We start from the raw sequence: 26,949 nt of genomic DNA, 5'->3' as shown, positions 1-26,949 counted from the left end.
ATTAAATTATACGCATTTTTTCTAGCATTTCATTTAAACTTATTAGATTGAATTAAACCTACTTCGCTGACAGGGCATAAACCCCAATAGAATAAATGCATTCTTTAAAATTCACTTTGTTTACCATAGCGACACTCTGGCGCTAGATTTTCTTAACAGTATTATATTTCGTCCATATTATAACTCAGAATGCACAAAATTTATATCATTTAAAGAATTATGTAATCGTTGCCACATGTTCTATTCAAATACTATAATAAAGCTAGAACGATGTATAAAAGAAATTAAGGAAACAAAACAAAAAAGAAACAGTTTTTCACAGACGATTGACTATTTCTCATTCAATTAATTCAGTTTTCACTTTGCGACAAGGCAAAAATACATAAAAACTCAAAATATCTGTATTAAAAATTACGAAGTAAATCTTAAACACTTATTTCCTCGAAAAAATTCCACAAAGATTAAGCATGATTTAAATAATAAATGAAGGCGTTATCTTTGTTATTACGAAGTTAAGTTTCTCTTGAATGGCAACAAATCCACTATCCTGCTGTTTCAAATGTAAATAAGAGCAATGGCCGCCATCAAAAACATTATTAGGCTTAATGGCACTTAAAGAATTTTAAAACTGTTGATAATTCTAAAAATATTGCATACAGATTTACTAAAGGCATAAAAATCTTAACCGGAAGATAAGAACAACATAATTCAATCCATTTTAAAGCAAAAAATGTACAATTTACAAACATATAAGAGTAAAACAACTGAGATCACTGAGCCGGGTAACAGATATATATATATAAATATATTTATATACGTTTGGTGCGGCCGATTGCAACCAAAATACGAGGTGGACATCTACATGTTATAGCAGTCCTATATACAAAATTTCATCGTTCTGAGGCTACTCGTTTTTGAGTTATGGGAGATACGTATGCGAGATACGTAGGTACGTTCGTACAGACGCCACGAAACATTCTCTTCAAAATTCATTTTAATGCAGTTTTATAATTTTTTTGGAGGAAAAAAGTGTTTTATTCTGTCTTTACGTACAGATATCACGGAAATGCATCGTTAAATTGCATTCGAAAGAGGTCAAAATGGGATATTTTCGTTGAAATATGCTGCCTGAAACTTTTCGCGATTACAATACTTCCTTTTTACTTCGTACAAGGAAGTAAAAATGGAAAAAAAAAAAAACTCCTTAATGACTAATTTTTAACACCAAAATGAAAATGAAAATGCATTATTGAGGCTTAAAAGAACATTATTTCGAAACGAAACGCTGAAGAAACTTATAAGAGTAAAGTATCGATCAGCTTAATCTTCTTTTCCCCACGGTGACAACTGCTAATCGACTGATAAATTACAATTGATGACGTCTTATTCGAAATAATCTCACGGGCAGACAACTTTCATGGGGTATATTTGCCTCTGGTAATTATGATGGCGATTAGAGAAACTAGATAGTCTGCTGTCGTAACAAAAAGACAAATCGCTAAGATGTCTTCGAGGTCAGAACATGTTCTTTATGGATTGGCACCAGAAGGGAGAAGATAGCTGGATGATCAGGAAATCAGGCACAAAAATAAGAAAAGGTACGGATTTAGTACAACAGAAAAATATAACGGAATAGTTTAGCAGTTTTGAAAAGGACTTCCCAAGCAGATGATTCTCAAAAGAAGGTTTCATAGCAGCTAGGCAACTATTATTAATTTCTGCGCGTTCGCTGAAATTTCAGTCTTAACATATTACGTGAGCTGAATAAAATTTTTATAATAATCTGTATATATAAAGAAGGAAGTCTGTGTGTTTGGTAGTCCTCTAATAACTCAGTCGCTATTATAGCCTATCGTCACCAAACTTTCTACAATTCATTTCTCGGTCCTGGAAAAGTTCGACGTCCACGTTTTTCAAAAAAGAAGTAGCTAAAATCAGAGATATTAACTAAAACCTCGGAAAAACGATAATTTTCGCCCTCCTTTTTCTGAGTGGCAACAGTCTCGCAAGCTGAAGATGAAAATCTGCTTTATTTCGAAAGTTGTTCCTAATGCTCCCTTTCACATCCTACAGTTTGTTAATAAAAATTTTATAAATTTTACGATGAATTAAAAATAGCATTGCCAAACATTAATAACTCGGTCGTCAACATTATTAATGTTGTTAGTAATGTTTGTTGACTTCACAAAATTTGACTTGTGTACTCCTTTAGACCTAATTAGACTGCCTACCTTTTTTTTTTTTTTTTTTAATCAAAACTCCAACTTTAAAAGGTAGCGTGCCGGAAAGGGTTAATATATAACACTACAAATGATATTGGAGAATTCAGTGGCCACTGAAAAACAAAGAATTGGCCTTTGCGTAATGGAGAAGTGGTTCTGTAATAGTTTCACTGAACACAGCGTCATATGGCAACACGATTAGTAAAACACAACATTTACAATTATCATAATCACTAAATCATAATTTACTATAAAGTCCTTGGTTATCCACAGAGAATATGTAACGGGTTTAATTATTGTTCACTGGTACCAACAGCGTTTGATTGCCATGTCTTCCGGTCCCTTGAGTTAGACGAGAGATTAAATATGATCAAAACAGTGTCTTTCAGTCCAATTTTGCAAGCTCTCACAATCTAATTTTCTAGGCGAGAGCTTTAATGCACACAAACGGGATCTTTCAGTCCGATTTGACAACTTCCCTCAGAATTGGCTATCTCCTTACATGCATTCAAATTTTATTCAAAACAGCGCCACAATCATTACAGTTTCACACAATCCCAATCCAGTATCATAACTGCTTTTGAAAATTTGCATTTGATATAGCTTTTTCAACGCATATTTTTCACGCCTAGCGGATGTGGGTTATTTATGGACATTGGGCTTGAACCTGTAATAATTCGGATGTATGATTCCGGGCATGGTTCTTATTTTTTGTTAAAAAAGAGATACATAAGTCTGTATATGCAATGATCTAGAAGAGAAATGATATCCTAGTTTAGCTCTTTTGATTTATAACAGGATGAACTAAGTGAGGAGCATTTATGCTTAACCCTTTGCACTCTAGCGGTGCCTCTCAAGCACCACTGCATGTGATGCGATAACTCGAGCGGTGCCTGAGAGGCACCATTCGAATCGATGTGTTTATTTGTGTTTGACCTAAGGAATATCGCTTGAGAGATCTACTTGGCCTTTTGTAGATCACATTACGAAGTTTCTGAATAGCTATAAGGATGTCTTATCTCAAATAAAGGTCGTCTTTGCAATGCTTACGCGATTAAATTCTTATCTCAAAAATACTTGCGACCGCAGGTAGGACTCTATCTTCGACATCAGTTCGAACTCAACCTTCTTGCCGATAGCAGTATTTCTTTCAAAGTTACTGAGCCCAAGAAGTATGGAACACGACGAAGAAGTTACTTCTAGCGAAGATGAGTTTAATTTTTCGGCAATAACGAACGAAATTACACCGCTACATAGACAGCTTGCCCATGAGGAACGATGACGAGAGGAGCAAGAAAACGAAAAATCCGAATAATCGATAGTGAATCTGGAAGCCAAAGTGATTGTACAGAAGATGTGCACAGAAAAGCGCCTCGATCGCTAAGTTTTACTAACGAAATATTATTTAATTTACATCTTTCCTTTCTGTCTCTTTTTACCACCAGACTAATTCCAAAATTTATGTAAATTTTGAGTGGCTAGCAGTTTTACTATAAAGTGTAGAATTTTACGATTAGATGTGTAAGAGTTTGGCGTGCTACCGAATGAAGGAACGACTGTTGGTAACCCTAAAGCTGGTCTTGCTCTAAATACTTTAGACTGAGTTTAGATCCTGTTTGGCGAATGTGTGCTCGAAATTCTGTCGGGTTTCAGAAAGTCTTATCATTTTTGCCTAGGTTAGGTAGGGATAGATTCAAACTGTAAAAGTTAATATCTATTTCTGGAAAGGAAGTTGAAACCCAGCCAGGACATGGTTTCAACGCAAAGCTTCAGGCTGGCTGGCTGGCTGATAATTTTATGTTTCTATGTTTTAGCTGGCTGGTAATTTTATGTTTCTATGTTTTAGCTGGCTGGTAATTTTTTTCCGAAGGGCGGTCAATAATTTGTCCTTTTTCGACATTGGCCACTCCTAAGGCCGGAAGTGATGGCCATTTGTGTAGAGTAGACTTTAAGGTACCCCTTGTATTATGGCGAAGTTGTTGTTTGATTTATCGCCAAGTTGTTGTTTCATTTATGGTAGCCTAATTAGTTGAATGTTATGGAAACCCTATTGTGACGTAATCGGGTGCATGATTCTGGGAAATTTTGAATCATGGGATGTTTTGTAAGCGTTTCTGTGGTGTGTGTTAAAACCAAGGAGGTTAGAATAGAAGGAGGGAACGTTCAACTCAAATGGTGAAGCTTGGCGGCCATGTTCCTGTTATCGCTGTGACTTGTGCAAGGAAGTCTGTAATTGCAATATTTTTCTCTTTTCTTTTTGAAGCATGTCAGCTTGTGTTGTATATGTATGCACAAACAGATTTCGAAAAAGATTCCTGGGATTAATTTATTATTTAGTATTGATTTTCTTTTTTTTTTTTTTTAAGTAATTTGATAACTATGGTAAAAAATATCACAATGTCATGTTGTTTTATTTCCAGATGTGAAAAAAAGGACTTGATAATAATCAAAATATGTTAAATACATTTTAATGTTTCTGTTTATAGTTGGCATCTTTGTTCCTTAACATACAATGATGTATGCTAGGACTTAAACTGTATAATTTGAAAGTTTTAGGTAATTCGTTTGATAATTTTCATGAAAAGTAAGACACCAATTGTTACTATTTTTATGAATTGTAGAGGTGTTAAATAAAGTAATGCTTCTCTTTGTGTATTAATTATTATTCATTTTTAAGTTTTTTGAACTGTTAAGAATATAATTTGTGCATTTCATCAAGATAAACTAACTTCTCTGTTGTTAAAATTTTTTTACATAAATTTACAAATTTGTGGGCAGTATAGCGATATAAGAAAGTAAAATATTTACACAACTGAACGTGTGGAAAGATGTATCCAAAAATATAGGTATATTTCGGTAATTCAGCTTAATTCAAGGCAATTTTTTTAAGATTCATAAATATGAAACGCGCATAAACTGAAATCACTGAATTCATATAAATCTATTTTATTTTATTAATATTTATTTTCTTGTTGTTATACGGTTGTTGGTTGTGAAAAGAATCTATTTAAAACTTTCATTTAAAAAAAAAAATGCAACATGTGACTATTTTTTTAGATAATTATCCGCTATTAATTTCAGGTTACGTATATTTTAAATGATTCTTTAATAAATTACAATATTGTAAATAAATCAGAAATATCACTTCTTAAAGGAAAAACTGGAAAGTACACCCAGCAGGTTGCTAATAAAACCTAAACAAATTCTTGAAGTATGCAGAAACATTATTTTTAAAGGCTTTAATGTTATACACATGCATTTAGATTTCGAACTATTTCTTAATGATTTTCTATACGTAGTAAATTACGAATATCATTTTTATAACTTTAAAACAAAAACTAACAATAGCGAAGTATTTCATTATAAATTTTACATATTTTTAGTGGAATATACATGCACGGAACAGCTTAAAAACACGTACGTTTCACTGCCGTAATGCAATGTTTTGAAGTTACAAACATGGACGCCGCTTGTTCGGTGGTGTTTCATTCCCCGATAGTGGAGGAAACTGCAAACCCTCCCTCCTTCTATTCTAACCATGGAGGTAAGAAAGGGAGGAGGGGCCATTTCGCGCTAGAAGTGAAGCACTGCTTTGAAGCTTGGGTCACCAGACGGGGTGTTGTTTGTTTACATTCAGAAGCTCGCTTGACAAGATTCTGATAGTATTTCGACACACGACAGTTCCATAGAAATCGAAAAAGGGACACTCTCGCATGAAAGAAACATTCATAGTGTAATGGATAATAGCAATTTGTATAGTTTACTGACATTTACGCAAAAATCACATCTTGGTTATTTTTCGATAACTAACAACAGCGATTTTGATTATGAATTTGTTTTATAAAATTCTAAGCTGTTGCACTACAAAAATATAGAATGTAAGAAAATTGCTAAAAGAGATCTGCCAAAATTTATTTTCTAGAAGATTTGAAAAGTTTGAAACTTGATGGCTAAATGTAAATATAAAATTATGTATGTTAAAATATTTAAAATATAGGTCAGATTAAGTTTTTATTAAATAGAGTAACGCATGCAAGGGCTATCTGCCTAAGGAGAGAGATGCCATCGTGGAGGAATTTTGAAGAAAAACTGACCTTTGAGTGGGTATTAAAAATAATACTTATAATTTTCATTCAAATTATATTCATATATATATTTTTTATGTAAAACTTTCGGGTGTATGCTAAATTAGTGTAAATTACTTTACACGAAAAATATAGTGGATGCACAGAAATTAAAGATTTGCACATGCCGGAAATGATAAATAGGAAATATGTATGGGTATTTATGCATGTGCTTGCAAAAAGCATGTATCTGCCTTTGACAAAATACTTAAATATTCATTAAATTATTTATAAATGTATTTGAAATGAAGAATTTATTCACTTATAAACAACTGTGAAAGTACTGTGAAGAAATCTAATGATTAAATGTATCTAATTTATAATGATTATAAATGTTATCTAAATATATAATAACCTTAATATTGAATTGTAAACATAAATTGAAATCCTGTTGACAAATACGTTATAAAACTATTTAAGCAAGAATTGTTCGTATTGGAAAGCAATCTGTTAAAAGGTATTGTAAAGCAAATGCTATGAGATGCGCACTTAAGAACGTAATAAAGAGTTTTGGAATATGTATTGTTGAAATGAAGGGTAAAAAAAAAATCTGATATGTATAATTAAAAGAATTATTCCCTTTACATTTTATAATATCTCAGTTACAAGTTTTAAATAATACTTAAAAAAAAAAAAAAAAAAACTTATTTTATTTCCTTTCAGAAATGTTCAGAGAAAGTCAAATACTATTTAATTCCTAATAATTCTCTAATTTAAAATGAACCGAATAGAGCATTAATTATAAATTGACTTACATTTTTCGATTTAAAAGAAGCCAAAAAATCATGTCATATTTAAGAAAGTATTTTAGGAAGAAGCTCTATAAATAGAAAAGAAATAATGCATAATTTTAATATTAATAATACAATAAACTTTGATCTTAATTTTTGTACCTTAACCGAATAAAACCGAATTACCTTAATTTTTTTTTTCTAACGTAATTAACGAAAACTTGTGAAAATATTTCATTCAAATTAAACCATTCTGAGAAAACTGTCCTGTGAAAAGTATAGCATTTAATTCCGTTCAGAATGAAATGTTGTTTAAAAATATGTTGTTTTCACATACTTAGGACTCTGAAGTGTTGTAGAAAAAGAAAATATATACATTTATATGTATATTTGCGACGTAATTACAAAATATTTACACCCGAACGCGTCAAATCCCATAGAACTCAATGGTAAATGACCCAATGTTTTGGTCACCACGTAGGGATCGCCGGTGCTTCAAAGCAGGGTACGGAGAAACTTGTTTAGGGCGACTCCTTCTTACTTCCTACCTCCATGATTCTAACCTCCTTGGTTAAAACCGTTTAGATGGATTTGAATGGGTTTGTAGGAAGAAAGGTTCAGATGGTCACTATGTGAAGCGTTCGATCAGAAAGAGAACCTGGTTTGAAAAAAGTCATTTGAGTATGATTGATATTTTGATGTTTACTTGGCTCTGGGTGTACGAAGCGAACTCGAAAATCATGGTAAGTGAATATTTGCTTTTGGTAGTGCTTAAATGTATAACATGTTTTTCCTTTTTTATGTTATTTTATTGTTTGGTTAAAAATAAATTTTATTGAGATTATGTATTTTTTTTTTTTTTGCCTATATTGTAGACTTTGGTGCTCCTTTGACTTTTTAAGTGAAAATATATCGATGTGTACATGGACAAAATAAAGGGAGTGCGCAATGCAAGTTTGTGCAATTCTGAGATTTTTTTTAAGTGAAAATAGGTCGACGTGTACATGGATAAAGTCAAAGGAATACGCAATGCCATTTTTGTGCAATTCGGGGGGGTTAAGTGAAAATAAGTCGATGTGTACATGGATACCGAGTTTGTGCAATTGTTTGTCTTGTTATTTTGGCTTTGTGTAGCGGCGATTTTTGCGCAAGCCAAAATAACGAGTCAAAGAATTGCACAAAATCGGTATCCATGTACCGCCAAAAATCGCCAAGATTCGCCAAGGGGTACCCTAAACTATACTTTTACCGGCCATTTTATTGTGAAGACACCTAATAGGCGGTGTCTGGTAATTTTATGTTTGTATGTTTTAATTTACACACTTACAAATGGAGAGGTAGAGTAAATCTGATTTGTTTTCATTTCGTGTCTGTTTGCTGATGGCTAGCTATACTAATAGTGATAATTCATCGCATAGGAACAAACGGAACCAACGACAGATTACTAGATATTGAAGCATGCTCATTTGAATTCAACTCAATCATTTTAAGTAACCCTGTGAACTGATAATTCCTAATCAATGCTATAAAACGCAGAAAAGTAAAAAATAAGCTGCTTAAAGTAGGCATCGTTTAAAAAGCTTTAAGCTTTCTCACTTTTCTTCCATATAATTTTTCATTCTCTAAATCGATGACCTTAAAATAAATTCCCTTTGTCTCTTCTGTCGCAGGAAATTTTATATTGAAAGAGTCAACATTATTAATTGTCGCAGTCTCGCTTTCCTTTCAACGAGTTGTCAGGAAATTTATACGAAGCGGAAAATTTCTAAGACTAGAAAAACAGCAGAAGTGTTTTATGGTCTCGTATGTTTTACGATCATACGGTTTCTATCCTAAAAGCCTTTCTATCTGTTGCAATAAATTTATGAATGACAGCTTCCCATCTTTGTAAACTCAAGCAAAACGTTTAAACGAAACGAAATCGTTAAATGTAGTTTCTGCTTTATTTTAGCTCGATTGCCCCATCATAACAGAAATTTCTGCTTATGCAACAAAATTGTCGTGTCTAGTCCTCATCAGTATTAAACTGAAAGGAAAGCAACGCCCTTTAGGTAAATGAGAGAATTATTTACAGACTAGTTTCGTCGGAGAAGTCGAAGGTTTAGTGTGATGAGTTTATATAACCTGCAATTTTGTAGACACTAATTCAAGTATTTGCGTATTATATTGTAGAGACATTAGGTATTTTGTGGAAGCAACAGAGATTGAAAAATTAGCAACGCCTTCGCCGGAAATCGAACCGCGGACCTCTGGAATACGCGCCTAGCATGCAGACCACCACACCATGAAAGCATGCCAAGAAGGCGAGAGAAATACCTTATAATATCTACAGTAAATTTTCCCGAGCTGTGATGTAATAAGTAAATAAAAATCCTACTTCCAAAGTCATTATTGTGAGCAAGAGATCACTCCGCTACGGACGTTACAAAAACTAAATATTGAGCTATATATATCCTTACAAAATGCCCAGCTGTTCATAGCTTCCTCGCAAAGCGGGGTTGGGATTGCCAGAAACAAAGAATATGTATTGTTAAGAAGGAAAACTGCACAGCAGCAGAAGTGGCTCCCTTCGAACGAAAGGGGAAACAACTGCGCATGCGTGAAATATCTGCCGCCAAAAACCGCCAAAGCTGAAGTCGAAGTTCGAACAGGTTCCACGGACACGTTTATCAAGAGTTTAAAGATGTGTGACTCCAATTTTTTCCCTCCACATTCACGGATATAAAATCAGACATCAAACTGCTATATGGATAATACAAGTTCAATAGCCAGTGAAAGTGAAACTTCACCTAATTTTCTTACTCATCTTAACCCGTGTTCCTCAATTTCCTGTACACGTCGCGGAGGAGGAAAATCTCGGCCAGGCCCGGTACATCACAGAGGGGGAAATTTTCATCAACGGGTTCTGTCGCCAAATCCTTTGGCGAATTTTCCCTCTTCTTTCTAGTGCGGTAGAAGACAAACTGGTTTACATTACGCCTATGGAGCCTTTCCTTCTTTACACAGACGTTCTTTGCCAGAAATGGTAAGGAAAGACAGGATTGCCAGATTTTGACGCAAAAGAGCCCATTTGGCGATATTTGGCGACAAAACTGACAATATACCATAGACTGAGCGAAAACATTCTAAAACGAATTCTTACCTGTTTTCCCGAGAATGTTCTCGAATGCAGGTCAAAAGCTATACAGTGGTGGCCAAAATTGTGGACACTTTTGGAAATTTTTATGTTTTTGAACTTTGTATGCTTATAGAAAATGTTACGTTTCGCAAAATGCAAACTTGTATATATCATTTTAAAGAGAATTTATTACTGAATTCAATACAAAACACAAAATTCAATTATTTGCAATACAAAAAAGTTATATGTACTTTAATATAAATAAAAAACACAGTTATGAAGTATTTTTTAATGTCTAGCTTTCCTGGCCAATCACTGTTCTTGTTCTGAGAACCAATCAATGTTAGTAACTGCCAGTAGAAGCTGACATCATGTTTACACTTGAAACAATTCATTATTTTGCTTTGTTCTGTAGAAGGAGGACCTGTTTCTTATACACTGCAATTACAAGTAGGAATTTTTGTAAAAATTTTTAATATTTAGTCAAGAAGCAATGACATCAAATAAAAGAGTAGATTGGACACTTAGAAAGAGATGTAATATTATTGTGTTACGAGAAAGTGGTCTTTCCTATGCTGAAATTGCAAGACAGGTGGGTGGTTCACTGACTACATCTGGAGTCCGAAAGTTTTGTTTACGATATCAGGAGACAAATTCAATAAAAAACAAAGAAGGAAAAGGCCGGAAAAGGTGCACCACATCTATTGATGACAGAAGAATAAAAAGACTATGTCTCCAAGATAGAAAAATGTCATCAGCGGCCATCATAAGTTATCTGAATGATGCTGGTGTTTCTGTCAGTTCAAGAACAATCAGAAGATTAACAGATGTTCGATTGAGAGGTAGAATTCCACGAAAACAGCCTTATCTTAATTTTCAGCAACGAAAAAAAAAAGACTACAGTGGGCAAAAGAACACATTAATTGGTCAGATTATCAGTGGTCACAAGTTATATGGAGTGATGAAACTAAGATATCGTTATTCGGTAGTGATGGGCGAAAATATGTAAGACGTAGAATAGGAGAAGAGCTACATCCTGACTGCATTCAAGCAGGTGCGAAGAACCCAGTTAGTGTTATGATTTGGTCATGCATGTCAGCAGATGGTATTGGTCGCCTTCATGTCATCGATGGGACACTGAATGCCAGAAAATACATTGACACTATTCTAGAACCAAAACTTCTACCTTCCATCAGAGATCTCTTTCCCAACAATGCTTCGTTTATTTTTCAGCAGGTTTCTGCTCCTTGCCACTCGGCCAAAATATCGAAAGAGTGGTTTCGTGCAAAGGGCATTAAATTGATGTCATGGCCAGGAAACAGTCCTGACCTCAATCCTATCGAAAATGTGTGGAACCGTTTGAAAACTCTCGTCCGAATGAGGCGCCCATGAAATAAAAGGGAACTAATTGAGGCTATAAATTGTTTCCTGGCATCATGTAATAACGAAAGAATAGCTTAAAACTCTTGTCAGCTCAATGAAACGTCGATGTGAAGCTGTAATCAAAAATAAAGGGTACCCTACTAAGTACTGATAACTCACTGCAATCATCACTATCTAATGTATATCGATAACTATTATCGTTTAACTTTTTTTTTGTATTGCAAATAATTGAATTTTGTGTTTTGTATTGAATTCAGAAATAAATTCTCTTTAAAATGATATATACAAGTTTGCATTCTGTGAAACGTAACGTTTTCTATAAGCATACAAAGTTCAAAAACATAAAAATTTCCTGTACGCGGAGTAGGAATTATTCAGTTTAGTAGCAGAGTTAAAAGGTTAGCTAGACAGCGATCGCGACACAGTTTGGAGCCGTAGTTTAGTGCTTTGCCGTGAAGGTCTCTTCACCATTATAGCCTGATAGCCTGAAGGCTATGTTGCTGATTGTTTCAGGGTGTTTGACGTAGTTTTTCGACGACTATAACGCGTCTTTGGAACTGTGCTATATAACACTGGCGAATAAACTGTGTTTTGTCAAGTGTTGTCATCAAACACTCCAAATCCATGAACCCGTAGAACGCAACAATATTCAGCAAAATAATCTTTGATATGCATATAAAAGGGACAACGAGTATGTGCTGTTATAAGAAGAGTATAGAGTATAAACACTATAAAGTACACACGAGAAATACAAGAAAGTAATCGCAAAGTTCTTTTATCTTTCTAAAATGAGACTGCAGAGGTTTAAATTTTAATTTGAGATGGGAAAAAGTTCAAGAAATTTACTACAATCAAACTACTTTTGCTGCCACATGGGTAAGACTTCAGTCCACAAACCAGCATAAAATTTATATTTTCCGCTTTTCAATCGTTATGAACCTAACATTTGACTTCAGGCAACATGAGGCAAATTATTTCCTGCACGAGAATACGGAATTTATACACAACTAGCAACTACGCTGCCAGCCTTCGTCTGGCTTTTAAATGTACCGTAAAAATGCCTGAAGGGAACACCAAACGTTAAATTTAAAAACTGCGCAGAATTTTATTCTGCAGAAAACTTCCGAAAAAATAACTCGGAAATTTTTAAAAAAATATATTACATGTAAAAAAATTAACCAACTTTGCATTGAAGAAAAAAAAAATCATGCAAAACTTTTCAATATCTTACAAACAGTGAAATAAGCAAAAAATAACATGAAAGCAACTCAAAAAAAAAAAAAAAAAAAATTCCGTAGTTTTACTCTGCAGAAAAACTTTATCAAAAAAAATCAATAAAAATGTATTTTATATATAATATATATATATATATATATATATATAAATGACAATGATATATGCCAATCTCTTAAAAACAGTGACATAAGAAATACGATGAAAAATTTTTCCCAAACCCCTATTTCTAAAAGAATGAAACTATTCAAAATGATGCGATGTCATCAAAAATCTATCAATAACAATAAGACAGGAAAATTGTTGCCAAAATCACATTTTTAAAGATGTGAGGTGTGAGAAGTGTACTCGGAAGCTTCATTTAAAAAATGTTTTTAAAAAACAAAATATTATCATTTTTCCATTTTTTTTTTTTTTTTTTTTTTTTTTTTTTTTGTAAAAGCAGTCGCACGGATGAAAGTTTAACGTGTCCAGAAATTAAAGAAAAATAAGCGGTATATTTTTAAAAATAAACTTTTTTAGAAAAAATCCCGTTGAAAAGGTGTTAAGCTCCTTTTGTTCAATATTTGTTCGAGGTGCCCTGGCTCTTGTCTAGATGCACCTTATGTACCAAATTTCGTAGCCTTGGGTCTATTAGCTTACGCGCAGCGCGAACGAAAGACACACACACACAGACAGACTCTTTCTTTTATTATATGTAGAGATTAAATAACAATTGCTCTACATTTTTTGGAACTACAGCTTGTGATCTAACTCACAGTAATAAACAACATAAAAATTAGAAGATTTACCGTAACCTTCGAATCAATATAACCATTGGCCTAAAACCGGTAAATGCTCACAATTTTAATTGCTCAATTTGTTTGAAAACTGGAAGTCTGCTAGCTCTTAAGGTTAAATTATATTGTTTCCCTTAAAAAACACACTTTCATAATAGGGCGATGGTGAACGCAAAAGCAATCTTGTAGCAGCGACGATCAACTTCGGTAATGGTAATGAATCTCGGTAGTGGATTCAGCACAAAATGAGGATATGAAACTGCAGAATTAAAATTTACTCTTGCTTAACGGAGATTTGCATACAGCTCTGAACTGGGCGAATCACTCTTATAAAATGCAGAAAATTAAAGGACAGGACTAAAATTTAAAACACACAGAAACGTGATATAATTGTCAAAAATATATCATATATAAATACTTTTCAGTGGAACGGCCGCCAAACGTTTTCAGTTGCAAATGAGTTGCGAATTTCGATCAATTTGATTTCTTCTCATAATACAGGGTGTTTATAAAGTCTTGGACCCATTTTGATGTTTAATAACTCATAAAATAATGAAGTTATAAACAAACTTATGGCATTTATTAATGGAATAACATATATATTTTCCTTTTCAGGTTTGAATATCTTTACTTTTGCAAATATCCGTCTGCGCGTGTGGTTTATTTCAGATAATTTCATTTTCCAGTCTAAATATCTGTACTTTTCTAAATATCGTCTGTAATATCGTCGTAAACATCCTTTCGTCTTTCTGGCATTGTTAATCGCCATAATGTGCGCATATGGGAATCTGAAAACCCCCGTGAATACCGTGAGGCACAAAGGGATTCCCCAAAGGTTAATGTGTGGTGTGGACTAATGCACGACCGAGTCATTGGGCCTTTCTTTTTTACAGAAAAGACGGTCTCATCAGTCGTATACTTAGACATGTTGGAAAACTTCGTATTTCCACAACTAGAAGAGCTTCAGCCACATGTATTTTTGCAACAAGATGGGGCACCACCTCATTGGGGTATCATCGTTCGTAGTTCTTTGAATGACCATTTTACAGGAAGATGGATTGGGCGAGGAGGTCCAATGCCTTGGCCATCCAGATCACCTTATATAACGCCGCTGGACTTTTTCCTTTGGGGATTTGTAAAGGAGAACGTTTACAGGAGGAGAGTGTCGAACATGGATGACCTAAAAGCCAGAATTACAACCGCAATAGCCTCTGTGGATGCCGACATGCTTGCCGGTACCTGGCGTGAAATTGAATATCGACTGGATATTCTCCGTGCGACGAAGGGGGCACTCGTGGAAGTTCATTGACAAGGGTCATGAAACTTTTTGAGTCTATCTAACCATTTATGTTATTAATTTTAATCTATCTTTATTATTTTATGAGTTACTAAACATCAAAATGGGTCCGGGACTTTATAAACACCCTGTATTTCCATTCCATATTGCCCGTTAAAAATAATTACATTAATATCATTGCTCTGGAAATCAAACATTATTTATAACAAACAGTTTTACAATTATAGTATTTATATTTAGAAATTTTACAGTAACTGTTTATACAAACAATTTTTATACCTAAAGATCGGAAGCCGTCCACGATTCAACAACCTCAAAATATTTTCTATCACATTAAAAACTTTTAAAAAAATAAATTAAATCACATTAAAAACATTTTCCCTTTTCATTACTAATTTTAATATACAAAAATCAAAAGGGGAAATTTGTGTGACTAATTTAATTTCTGAAGGAGGTGGTTACAGTAAAAACATAACACATAAAAAGCACTAGATAAGCTTTTGGTAACTATCATAATAATATTAATTTCCAATAACATTACCTAGTGAAATTAACATTATCAGTATCTAGCATGAAATTATAAGATAAGATATCTTTAATTAAAGTTAAACAAATTATTTATTGAAAAAAATAAAAAATATGTAGACTGCGAAAAAAAAAAAAAAAAAAAGATAATTTTATATCTCCCGTTCTATTGGGCCGACTAACCAAATTCAACTTGCGTTTTTCCTGTTTCGAAAGCGCGACTTAGGATATGTATTAGATTTATATATATAGCATTATTCTAACATAGGTATTTTGGTACAAAATCGGACTTTTTCTGAAATAACATACCATTTTCTTTCTATATTTCGATTCTACGACTCAAATTACGCCAAACTAGCAAGTTTTGTAAAAATTGCACAAGTAGTTTTTAGAAAATTAGCTCACAAAATTTTAGCCCCTCAATGTTAATTTGGTATACATTTATTAATCTCACATTTTTATTAAACTTATTTGATTCTTTTTTCCACATTTCGAAATTTAGGTTCATTCCAAATAAAATTCACCCATTTTTTTATGATTTATTTTCAAAATTTGTATTTTTAAATAATTTTTATAAATTTTTCAAAAACGTTTTTGAATTATAATCTATAAATTTTTTACCATCAACATAAAGAAGACGTATTTCTAAGCATACCTGCAAAAAATTACAGTTTTTACTTCCTTGTACGAAGTAAAAAGGAAGTATTGTAATCGCGAAAAGTTTCAGGCAGCATATTTCAAAGAAAATATCCATTTTGACCGCTATCGAATGCAATTAAACGATGTTTTTGCGTGATATCTGTACGTAAGGACAGAATAAAAGACTCTTTTCCTTCAAAAAAATTATAAAACTGCTTTAAAATTAATTATGAAGAGAATTTTTCGTGGCGTCTGTACGAACGTATGTATGAACGTATCTCGCATAACTCAAAAACGAGTAACCTCAGAACGTTGAAATTTTGTATATAGGACTGCTATAACATGTAGATGTGCACCTCGTATTTTGGTTGCAATCGGCCGCACCAAACGTATATGAATATATTTATATATATATCCACTCTATTACCCGGCTCAGTGATCTCAGTTTCTTTACTCTTTATGTTTGTAAATTGTACATTTTTTGCTTTAAAAATGATTGTATTATGCTTTTTTTATCTTCCGGTTAAGGTTTTTATGCCTTTAGTAAATCTGTATGCAATAAGAATTATCAACAATTTTAAAGTTGTCTAAGTGCCGCTAAGCCTTTTTTTTTAATGGCGGCCATTGACGTTTACATTTGAAACAGAGACTAGTGGATTTGTTGCCAATCTAAAGAAACTTAGCTCCGCAACAACAAAGATAACGCATTCATTTATTATTGCCAATTAAATCATGCTTAATTCTTTCTGGAATTTTTTCGAGGAAATAAGTGTTTAAGATTTACTTCGTAATTGTTAATATAGATATTTTGAGTTTTTATGTATTTTTGCCTTCTCGCGAAGGGATAACTGAATTAATTCAACGAGAAATACTCAATCGTGTGTGAAAAACTGTTCCTTTTTTGTTTTGTTTGCTTAATTTCTTTTATACATCATTCTAGCTTTATTATAGTATTTGAATTGAACATGTGGCGACGATTAGATAATTCTATTCTTTAAATGATATAAATTTTGTGCATTATGAGTTATAATATGAACGAAATATATAAGTTAACTGTCATATAATTATTGGATTATATAACAGTTAACTTAGTTTCCGTTACATAATTATAAGTTAACTGTTATATAATTATTAATACTGTTAAGTGAATCTAGCGCCAGAGTGTCGCTATAGTAAAAAAATACTAAAGTGAATTTTAAAGAATGCATTTATTCTATTGTGGTTTATGCGCTGTCGGCGAAGTAGATTTAATTCAATCCAATAAGTTTAAATGAAATGCAAGAAAAAATGCGTATAATTTAATATTCCGTACAAGGAAGTCATGTGGTGTACACATCAGATTTTTTATTCAAAATTTCCAAAGATACACGTGAATTTATATACTGGCGGGTTTTGAAATTTGGCATATTTGTCGAAAGCGATAAAACATAAAATGTGGTTTAGACACTTTACTAAAATTATTTGGAAGTAGAAACGAAGTGACCTTTTTTCCGCTCATGCACAATGTAAAAAGGTAGGAACGAAGTGCCTTTTTTTTCCGGAAGGGAAAAGAAATTGGTTGGCACAGATTAAGAAGTTCGCCAAATGAATTATTCTTGGCGAAAACTGGAAAAATTGCTCCAAGATAAATTTTCGAATTTCTCGGTAAATTTTGCACCAAATTTCGCAAAATAATTTCGCCTAATATCTAGGCATCATTTGAGTCGTAGAATCAAAACATGGAAAACAAATTTATGTTATTTCAGAAAAAGTCGGATTTTGTGTCAAAATACCTATGTTAGAACAATGCTATATATAAATCTAATATATATCCTAAGTCGCGCTTTCGAGATATGAAAAACGCAATTTGAATTTTGTCAATCGGCCCAGTAGAACTGCCCCTCTTTTTTTTTTTTTTTTTGCAGTGTACCTTAAACCTTGCCCGCTGTTATTGTAATCCACTGCATTTAATTGTTGGAACCACTGTTTCTGTGTTCTGCTACAGCTCGCATCTCTTGGCACTGTTACTGTAGTCATCATCACTGTTCACCTCTTCACTGTTATTGTTTCATCGGTCAGAGCCTATGTACCTAAAATCCATGAATAAATCAGTTTGTACAACGAAAACAATTGTAGAGTAATTAGTTATTCTGAAGCAGAAGAGATGAAAAATCAGAAACGCCCTCACCGGGACTCGAACCTGGATCTCTGGAATGTGCGCCGAGTGTGCTAACCATTACACCACGAAGGCATGCAGAGAGAAGGAAGAAAATACTCCCCTCCTTTTAAAAGGGCGACTGGGTGTTAGGGGACCCATTCGCCAAATCCTGGTGGGGAAGAATCATCATCCATCACCTTTATAGTTCGGACGCCACTCTAAAGTCATTAGGATATTTTTTGAAATACAGAAATCGAAGAAATCCGCAATGCTCTCACGGGGACTCGAACCTGGATCTCGCGAACTCGAGCCGAGTGTGCTAATCTTTACACCATGAAGGCATGCTGGAAGGAGGGAAAAATCTTATATAAACACTATGCGGCGAACCCATTTTAAAATTTAGGGAAACTCGCTCTCTGAAAGCCCTGAAAAAGAGGAAAATTAAGGAATTATTTAAAACATTTTTAAAACCTAACGCTTAAAAAGCTAAGGGGAACATATCTAAGGGGGAGGGAATACGGTATATTCACTAACAATTATTGTTCTTTAAATACAGTTTTGCGAACTGCTTTGTTTACTTTACTTACATCTCAAACAATAATTTAAATACAACTTGTTGCTATTGAACATTCCAAACTAAACGCTCGAAGGCGACGATTTATCAAATGCTTCATTTGATTGAAATTTGGGATTGGTTAATCTACCGAACACAGCCTTGGTGGCGCCCCCTCGCTGTCGATTCAGAGACTTCTCCTCCTCTTACGATAATGTATGCAGCTCGAATGTATCGTTTGCATAAATTTGGAAGACAAATACCATGTCCTTAAGCACTTTCATCATTAGGTTTGAAACTCGAACACATATTTTTCAGTTTGGGTTCTGAAAACTGGAAGTATCTCTGTCATATAATCGGCAGTTTTATGGGAATGAATCAATTTTGAATTTTAATTGGATTTTTAACGGGTCAAATTTTATAATACATCATAACGATTATACCAAACTTTTTACTATCTTGTACGACGTAAAGGAAATACTGCAAACGCGAAAAGTGTCGGTTACCACATTTCAAAGAAAATATATATTTTGACTGCACTCGAATCCATTTGGACGATGTTTTCGAGTGCCATTTCTAAGTGCAGACAGAATAATTGACTGGCTTCTCCAAAACAGATTGTAAAATAGATTTAAAATGGATTCAGACAAGATTTTTATTTCCTTGTGCGAAGTAAAAAGGAAGTATTGTAATCACGAAAATATCCGGGTACCATATTTCAACGAAATTATCCATTTCGAACGCTATTGAATGCGATTTAACGATTTTTTTTCGTGACATCTGTACGTAAGTACAGAATAAACGACTCTTTCTTCAAAAACGAATAACAAAACTGATTTAAAATGGATACAGAATAGGGTTTTTCTTCGTGGCTTTGTACGTGCGCACGTACGTATGTATCTCGCATAACTCAAAAACGAGTAGCTTCAGAACGTTGACTTTTCGTGTATAGGACTGTTATAACATGAAGTTGTGCACCTCCCTTTTTGGTTGCGAGCGGTCGCTCCATAAGTATATATATATATATGAGTGTGTAATATATTCAGGAGCAGGAATTTGGATGGCGTAGTAGTGTTCATCCATAATTGGAGACGGAGGCAGATTTAAATCTTCATTTTTACTTAATCGTACGAAGTAAAAAGGAAATATAGTAATCCCGAAAAGTTTCAGGCAGCATATTTCAACGAAAATATCCATTTTGACCGATTTCGAATGCAATTTAACGATGTTTTTGCGTGATATCTGTACGTAAGGACAGAATAAAAGACTCTTTTCCTGCAAAAAAATTATAAAACTGCTTTAAACTGAATTCTGAAGAGAATTTTTCGTCGCGTCTGTACGAACGTATGTACGTAAGTATCTCGCATAACTCAAAAACGATTTGCCTCAGAACGTTGAAATTTTGTATATAGGATTGCTATAACATGTAGATGTGCACCTCGTATTTTGGTTGCAATCGGCCCCACCAAACGTGTATATAAATATATTTATATATATATCCACTCTGTTACCCGGCTCAGTGATCTCAGTTTCTTTACTGTTATATGTTTGTAAATCTACATTTTTTGCTTTAAAAATGATTGAATTATGTTGTTCTTATCTTCCGGTTAAGGTTTTTAGGCCTTTAGTAAATCTGTATGCAATATTTTTAGAATTATCAACAATTTGAAAGTTGTTTAAGTGCCGCTAAGCCTAATAATTTTTTTGATAGCGGCCATTCCTTGTTTACATTTGAAACAGCAGAGTAGTGGATTTCTTGCCAATCTAGAGAAACGTAGCTTCGCAACAACAAATATAACGCCTTCATTTATTATTGCGAATTAAATCATGCTTAATTCTTTCTGAAAATTTTTCGAGGAAATAGGTGTTTAAGATTTACTTCGTCATTTTTACTTCCTTGTGGGAAGTAAAAAGAAAGTATTGTAATCGCGAAAAGTTTCAGGCAGCACATTTCAACGAAAACATCCATTTTTACCGCTATCGAATGCCATTTAACGATGTTTTTGCGTGATATCTTTACGTAAGAACAGAATAAAATACTCTTTTCCTTCAAGAAAATTATAGAACTCCTTTAAAATTAATTCTGAAGAGAATTTTTCGTGGCGGCTGTACGAACGTATGTACGTACGTTCGTACGTACGTACGAATAACTCAAAAACGAGTAACTCGCATAACTCAAAAACGAGTAGCCTCAGGACGTTGAAATTTTATATATAGGACTGCTATAACATGTAGATGTGCACCTCGTATTTTGGTTGCAATCGGCCGCACCAAACGTATATAAATATATTTATATATGTATCCACTCAGTTACCCGGCTCAGTGATCTCAGTTTTATATGTTTGTAAATTGTACAGTTTTTGCTTTAAAAATGATTGTATTATGTTGTTTTTATCTTCCGGTTAAGGTTTTTGTTCCTTTAGTAAATCTGTATGCAATATTTTTAGAATTATGAACAATTTTAAAGTTGTCTAAGTGCCGCTAAGCCTTTTTTTGATGGCGGCCATTGATGTTTACATTTGAAACAGGAGAGTAGTGGATTTGTTGCCATTCTAGAGAAACTTAGCTTCGCAACAACAAAGATAACGCATTCATTTATTATTGCCAATTAAATCATGCTTAATTCTTTCTGGAATTTTTTCGAGGAAATAAGATTTAAGATTTACTTCGTAATTTTTAATATAGATATTTTGAGTTTTTATGTATTTTTGCCTTCTCGCGAAGTGAGAACTGAATTAATTGAATGAGAAATACTCAATCGTCTGTGAAAAACTGTTTCTTTTTTGTTTTGTTTGCTTAATTTCTTTTATACATCATTCTAGCCTTATTATAGTATTTGAATAGAGCATGTGGCAACGATTAGATAATTGTATTCTTGAAATGATATAAATTTTGTGCACTTTGAGTTGTAATATGAAAAATATAATACTATTAAGTGAACCTAGCGCCAGAGTGTCGCTATGGTAGACAAATAGAGTGAATTTTAAGGATTTCATTTATTCTATTGTAGTTTATGTGCTGTCGGCGAAGTAGATTTTATTCAATCCAATAAGTTTATATGAAATGCAAGAAAAAATGCGTATAATTTAATATTCCGTACAAGGAAGTTATAATGGTAAATTGTGCATTTTTTGCTTTAAAAATGATTGAACTATATTGTTCTTATCTTCCGGTTAAACTTTTTATGCTCTTAGTTAATCTGCATGCAGTAGTTGTAGAATTATCAACAATTTAATAAGTAGTTTAAGTGCGGCTAAGGATATTTTTTTTTACCATAGCAGCTGTATTTGTTTACATTTGAAACTTGGCAGAACAGTGAATTAAGATTTTCTGCACCTTGAGCGTCTTTTTGCCGAGTGAGACTAAAAGGAAACTTTTAGTTTTGTGCACCGAAAATTTGCCTTCTTGCCTGCTGGCCGAATTGCTTGTTTTTGTTTAAAAACTGTAATTTTAATTGTAAAATTGTTTTTAATGGGTTTAACTGTGTTTGGTGTTTTATGTTTTTCTATATCTTTCAATTTTTAATGAAAATACTTTGAATTTTTTATGTACTTTTGCATTCCCGTGAAGTGAGAACTGAATTAATTGGATAAGAAATGTATTTTCAATGAAATTCGAGAGTTTCTTAAATTATGCATTTTTTGCTTTAAAAGTGACTGTATTATTAAAAAAAAGTGGACTGCTATAACAAGTAGTTCTGCACCTAACTTTTTGGGTGTCCCGCATCAAATGTATATACACTCTTTTGCAAAAAAATCTAAAGACCAAGAAGGACTTTTGCAACCGTGACGAAATTCTGTATGCAAAAACATCTTGATCAAACATGCAAATGATCAAAGTTTCAAGACAAGTGAACTGGAATTGCGATCATAGGAGCATTTCTAATGCGCAATTTGCAAAGTATAAAACCAATAACAAAGACGAAAAATTTTATCTTTTTTTTTTTTTTTTTTGTTTCTGCCATTGTAATTCGGTGAAGAAGCAACTAAAGATGCCATTACGACGATATCGAAGACCTTACAGACGACTTCGAACGTGGACGCATTTTTAGGGTTGCGTGAAGTTGGGTGGTCTTACCGAGCAATAAGCCGCCACCTGCAGCGTACAGGCACTGCTGTGCAAAGATGTTGGCAGCAGTGGTTGCTACAAGGAAATTACCGACGAAATAAAGGCTCTGGAGGGCCAAGGATCACAAATCCGAGGCAAGATAGGATGATTGTTCGCCAGGCCTGAACTGCCCTAACGGTATCATTGTCGACTACTCAACGTACTACAGCCACATCTACACCTCCCGTGGTTGTCCACCATCTCACGGCGCTTGTCTGAGGCGGGGTTACGCTAACAGAGGCTTTTAAGACGTTTGCCTTTGACGCCATAACATCGGTGGAGTCGTTTGGAGTGGTGTCGCAGCCGATCACCATGGCTGCTATCAGACTAGAATCGTATAGTGTTCAGCGATGAATCCCGCTTCACTCTTGAAGCAGATGACCACCGTTTTCGTGTCTGGAGAGGACGAGCCAGCGGTCCCAATCAGCCTTTGTTTTACAAAGGCATACAGCCATAACCCCTGGTGTCATGGTGTTGGTCGCTATTTATAATGACAGCAGGTCATATTTAGTCATCCTCCTTACATCTTTAACAGCTCAACGATATGTTGATACCATACTACGGCCGGTTGCATTACCCTTCATGGCACGTCATCCTGGCGCCATTTTACAACAAGATAATGCTACGCCACATACCGCTCGCATATCTCTGGGCTGTCTCCGTGCGGTTGATACTCTTCCTTGGCCAGCAAGGTCACCAGACCTTTCACCAATCGAGCATGTCTGGAACATGGTAGGCCGCCAGATTCGGGCACCACCAAATATCGCAGATCTGGGCGACAACTGATGAATGCCTGGCAGAATGTGTCACAGGATGACCTTAGGAACCTCTACCACTCCTTGCTCCGAAGAATTCAAACATGCATTGCCGCCAAGAGCGGTTTGACCAACTACTAATTTGAACACTCAATAGGTGATTGTGTGCCGTGAGCAGGTACTATGACCTTGATTTTTTAATCATTTTATTATCTGAGTATGAGCTATACACATATTCAATTTCATCAAAAACAACCACTTCCTTCATGGTGCTTTGATTTTTTTTGCTAAAGAATGTATATATATGTAGAGAGAGAGAGAGATTCCCACTCTCTTACCTGGCTCGGAGAACACAGCATTGTTTATTCTTATATATTGGTTAATTGTACATTTTTTTGCTTTAAAAAGACATTGATTATGTTTTTCTTATATTCCATTTAAAGCATTTATGCCTTTAGTATTAGCAACAATTTAGAAGTTCTTTAAGTGATGCTAAGACTAACGAGACAAATGTTTAGTAGAATAGTGAATTAAGTCAGTTTGTGCACTAACTTCAACACCGAATAGGACCAAAAGTAAACTTTTAATTTTGTGCACGGAAACATTTCTCTTCCTTCCCGCTGGCGAAATGTCCTGTTTTTGGGTGGAAATTCTAATTTTAATTGTAAAAATCGTTTTCTAATTCTTTTTAACTGTGATTGGTGTTTTATGTTTTTATGTGTTTTTCAATTTTCAATGAAGATGTTTTGAGTTTCTATGTATTTTTGCCTTTCCGCGAACTCAGAACTGAATTAATTGAATGAGAAAATATATCTGGAATGAAATGAAGTCATATGGTTTTCACATCAGGTATTTTTAATAATTATAATGCCTTATGACCATTATAATGAAGCCAAATGATAGGTTATTTCCTCTCACACAGGTAACGTGGGTGCGTATTTTGCAAATTAAACAGTGTACCCGTTCTTCTTCATCAAAGTTCGCGTTCATCAAAATTCGCGTTCATTGGGGTTCATGCAAATTCGCATCTGCGAAATCCACTTTTCTCTTTCAGAATCCGGATCTGGGTTCAAAATCTTTTTTGTTACCCAATTTATCTCTTTTTTTTTTTGGGGGGGGGGGAGTTTATAAAATAAATAATCACTATGATTATGTTCTCAATTGACTGAAACATTAAGCAAAGATTTTAATAAGCACTATATCAATGAGCAGAAAGCAGGACATTTTTGAAAGTTACGTTAAATAGTTTTTACAGGTATTTCTTGCACATAAAGGAGTAAAATTAAATATTGATTATTCAGTAACATTAAAGTGTACGGGTTCGTAATACATTGCATGCATACAGGTCCAATGATAGGTTAATAAAATTTATTTTATCCACAAAAAAAAAAAAAAAAAACTCTACGGGGGGGCCTTTTTATTTCCAACGCGCGGAACTGTGTATCGGAAATTCTACAGATATGTTCATTTTAAAATTATTTTGTGACATTGCTCTTAAACTGAATTTTATGGCTTAAGTGCGAAGAACATGATATTTAATAAATAAAGGTAACACACAAAACGTTAAAAAAACGCCCCTTTGGACGTAATTTAAAATCTGAAACCTTTCAGATTTTTAAAAAATTTTTTTTATATAAATCATAGAATTAAAACAGTATTGTGCCTTTTTTAAAAAAATGTAAATGGTATGTAAATGTAAATGCGTTGGTTTACTATAAATGTCCGTTTCACATTTCAAACTGTTGCCACCAAATGTTAGAATCCTGCATTATATTTGAAGAAATTAAATAATGAAAAATCTGCATAAATGTATGTATATTTCTCGCATTGTGATAAACAACGGTACATAGAGCCATCGAATTTTGAATGACGTAATCTTACTGCGAATATGGGCATGTGGAAACCCAAATTTGAAATTTGGAATTTGTTTTATCATCGATTTCATATTTTGTAAAACTTTAACGAATTTTTGATTAACAAAATAAATAAATGTAACACACAAAATGTTAAAAGAACGCCCTTTTGGATGTAATTTAAAATCTGAAACTTTTCAGATTATATATATATATATATATATATATATAGTTTCACTTTACAGAAAAATAGTACACATGATTGAAATTACATAGGGATCGTAGAAAGAGATGATTGAAACTGCAAATATTACTTTTATTTTTATTTGATACTTAAAGACAGTAAACTTAATTTATTATTCATTCGAATCCCTAATGAAAAAGATCCATTTTCTGCTTGAGTTTCTCTACGTCTTTCGGGGGGAATTTAAATCCTGTTGGAGGAAGTTTACCTTCCCCCCTTTTCAACTTAGGAAAAAACTCGCTAAAATATAAAAAGGCTGCTTTCAGAAATAATAATGGATACAAGCAGCTACTTAGCATTTTTTAAAGCTTTATAAGCTATATTTACTGTCAGAGTTGTTCAAAGTATCAATAAATTTCAAAATAAAAAAGAATTCAGATAAAATAAGTTACTTACGTTTTCCTATTAAAACACGCTTGCGGTAAAAAACATGCATACAAAATAAATAAAGAATTCTCGGCAGCATATAAATCATAAAATGATTTGTGAATATTAAACGAGGCCAAGATCAGTTTTCGTTTTTGTTTTATTCAGAGCAGTAAAACCACTTTTTGCAGGAAAATTATGTTTTGAGACCTCTGAGAAATGCATATAATGTACATTAAAAGAAATAACGCAATCAATTATAAATCCACTGTTTTATTGAACAGCGATGACTCGAACGCAGATATTTCAAATCAGTTATTTTTCCATTTGTTTCAATGCTTTTATAAAATACTTTTGATTAAACAAAAAAAATTATCAGTTATTTTTCCATTTGTTTCAATGCTTTTATAAAATACTTTTGATTAAACATAAAAAAAATTAATCTTGAAGAAGAAAAATAATTCACGAAATATGATTTCTATATGATTTGGAATTAAAATTTCTGTAATTTATAAACACTTAAAGACTGAGCCAGTAAATTTATTCATCAATACTTTCCCGCTCAAATCGTCTATAATTCTTTCCATTTTTATGCTGTTGAAAAATTATAACTAAATTTTACATTTCAAAAAGTTCGAAAACTTCTAAAATTTAAAATTTCAAAGTTCTAAAGTTCAAAAATGTATAAAAAAGGTTTCACTTACCCTTTTTACTCCCAAATAATCGAAATTCCGGAAGGAGTTTAATAAGTAGAAAATCATCAAACAGTACTTGGAAGACCAACTTTTGTACAAAACAAGTACTTCTAATTTCACAGTTCCTAAGATGAAGACGAAAACAAACGTAGCTACAAAAACACAGCACATATACACCAACTCACAGA

At 33.4% G+C, this 26,949-nt stretch overlaps 1 protein-coding gene across 1 annotated transcript in view; it reads right to left on the bottom strand.

The window, feature by feature from the left end:
- LOC118188850 (GTP-binding protein Di-Ras2-like) overlaps window positions 1–26,949 on the bottom strand; it is a 548,874-nt gene extending 521,925 nt beyond the window's left edge. The window contains exon 1 of the mRNA XM_085812591.1: window positions 26,771–26,949. The gene's annotated coding sequence lies outside the window, so the exon portion shown is untranslated. The remainder of the gene's footprint in view (window positions 1–26,770) is intronic.

Source organism: Stegodyphus dumicola, chromosome 3 (genome assembly GCF_044657685.1).
Source record: "Stegodyphus dumicola isolate Sdum_Otavi_A_Nest chromosome 3, ASM4465768v1".
Taxonomy (NCBI): Eukaryota; Metazoa; Arthropoda; class Arachnida; order Araneae; family Eresidae; genus Stegodyphus; species Stegodyphus dumicola.
The sequence above is the reverse complement of the archived record's forward strand: the minus strand, read 5'-3'. Positions and strand labels throughout refer to the sequence as shown.